Source organism: Poromitra crassiceps (genome assembly GCF_964638095.1).
Source record: "Poromitra crassiceps genome assembly, chromosome: 13".
NCBI lineage: Eukaryota > Metazoa > Chordata > Actinopteri > Beryciformes > Melamphaidae > Poromitra > Poromitra crassiceps.
In genome coordinates this window covers 16,158,619-16,161,118 of record NC_139644.1, presented here as the reverse complement: position 1 = coordinate 16,161,118, position 2,500 = coordinate 16,158,619, and the positions used below count along the sequence as shown (strand labels likewise).

At 45.0% G+C, this 2,500-nt stretch overlaps 1 protein-coding gene across 1 annotated transcript in view; it reads left to right on the top strand.

Annotated features, from left to right (window-relative positions):
* The window catches only part of bahcc1a (BAH domain and coiled-coil containing 1a), a gene marked incomplete at its 5' end in the record, with an annotated part of 84,152 nt that overhangs the window by 32,445 nt on the left and 49,207 nt on the right, over nucleotides 1-2,500 (top strand). The window lies entirely within an intron of this gene.

The window sequence follows — 2,500 nt, the reverse complement described above, 5'->3', positions numbered from 1 at the left end:
AGCTTAGCAGGGTGTATTGTTACTCTGACATTGTGTATTTTTGGGCCGTGTCGGGTTTCCCATTTAAGGACGGCTTGTAATCGTCTAGCGAGAGCCCGTCTCCCACCCTTTTATTTGCGCACAGAAATAGGCGCGTTTTGGGACGGAGCGACCGTGCCACGGGTTTCTTTGGATCGGGGGCGCGGGGTCAAAAGTTCAGCCAAGGAATCTTGCGGTATTCAATTCGCGTCAGCAAAGAATGTCAGTGGCGGCCTCTTGGAAGCAGCGAGCGCCAACGGCGGGGCCCAGTAAAAAGCTGCAGCCATCGCAGAGCCTCTCAGCTGGTGTCTCCAGTACGACTTTAACGGGGTGCTGGGTTCCCGCCCGGCCGGCACTCGGCGTTACTAAACCCAACGCGCCTCCCTTCCCTACGCACACTCACACATACACAGGGCAGCACCTCATATTTCTGCTGTGACACAGCTTGGAAGTCAGACAAGGATAAAGTCGAGAGATTAATCCGCCCTGAAGGGTATTTTGGGAATTCAAATGCGACGGATTGCAGATCCATGTAAAACCAATCCAGTGCCACCTCTTGATCCCCACACGGCCGTATACTTAACAGACGCTTTGACTTCCTGTGACCTCATTTCCGCTTTGCATTTTCATAATCTGTTGCTAATTACATCATGTGATGACCGCGTAATGCCATCAAGTCACCACAACCTTTGAAGTTAATAGGCTGTTGTTACTTCAGCCTTCTTTTGTGTGTGTGTGTGTGTGTGTGTGTGTGTGTGTGTTGTTTTTTATTTATTTATTTTTAAATAAGAATAGCCCAGCTGTTCGTTCATGGGGGGACGCCAGTGGGGAGTGTGTGTTTGTTATTTGTGGTCACTGATCAGCGGCGCTCCAGTTGCCTGATGTGTGTGTGGGCTGATTGGGTGCAGTGCAGCTGCGATGTCTGTCTTGTCTGTTTGAGTGTAACCCTCCCCCCTCCACATCACATGTCATGTCCTGACCTGACCACCAGGGGACTGAGTCAGTGCAGAGAATGGGTGAAACTCAACCTCCCCACACTTGTTCAAATAAACTCAAGAAGAACGGGCTTCAATATGATATTAGCTCTAGTATCAGTGAATTTCAATGAGATCGATCCCCCCCCCCCCAAACGCACTTCTTGTGAGAATCAATGTTTCCTTTTACCTTGCGGTGAGGGCTTCATTGTCAAAGGTTTCCTTCTTGTGGAAAAGTAGAATAATATTAATAAGAGTGATGATGATAATGCCAAGCCTAATAAAAGTAATGGAGGTGATTATGACTGGGATTATTACTCAGTTGGCAATGGAGGCCATTATCTCTATTGCAGTTTAATTGCATATAACGCACTAAGAGCATGATTGAATCCAGACTGTTCATCAACCACATTCAGCTGTTCCCTCCACAAGATAATTGCATATTGTCTTTTTCCTGTTTTGCATAAAAAGCAAGTCATCAAAATGAGCTTCACAATTACCCAGGCGCTCGCCTCGTCTCTCCGGGTGTCGGCAGAAGCCCACCAGCAGCAGAGTAGGCATTGGTGTGTGTGTGTGTGTACGCGCGCACTTGTGTGTGTGTGTGTGTAGTAGGTTTACAGTGTGTCGCTTGTAACCTTAAAAGCTACTCTATGTATTTTTTTGTGTGATTGTGTATTTTGTGCGTCTGCCTGCACGTGAAACCTAAGCGTACCTGCTCAAATTTGTATTCAAAGATGTGCGTATGATCCTGCCGTCTCCTGCAGATACCCGTCTTGGTGGCTGAATCTCGCCGTCTTCTCGTTCTTCTGACACATCTCCCCGAGATTAGAGAGATAAAAATCGAGCACGTATCGGGCGATACATAACAATGTTCTCATTAGTCACTCGCTAAGCACAGTCGCCTGATGTGGATAAACACCCCCCCCGAGTTGACAGTGAGTGTAGTGTGCATGCCACACTGAGAGTAGCATCTCGTCACAAATGGAGCAGGCGGAATCACAGGGGGGGGCAGCGTTCATCAGATTATTTATTTATTTATTTAAAGTTTATTTAAGCAGGTCATTTTTTTCTAGTTTTCTTTATCATCTCTGGAAATAGGCAAAAGTTCCTGATGGGGAATTGTGCAAAAAGGCAGAGAAAAATAAGTGTAAAATAAAGTAATAATAACAACAACAACAACAACAACAACAACAGTAAAAAAAAACTAATAATAGTCATAGTAATAACAGTAATACTAACAATAATAATAGCTAATAATGTCTTACTTTGCAGAAGGCAATAGAAAACACAACAAAAACTAATGCAATTAAAAATCAATCAATCACAATTAAAATGTGTGTAAAAACATAAACAGAATTTTCCTGACTGCATGTCAGTTTAGTGGTTTTGCTGAGAAACAGTTTGTGTGTGTGACTGTAACTGTGTGCAGAGTCCAACTGGTTCACTGGAATGAGGAGCGGCTGAGGGAACTGTGAGGACATTTAGCTGGATGCGACGACGCCCTGATT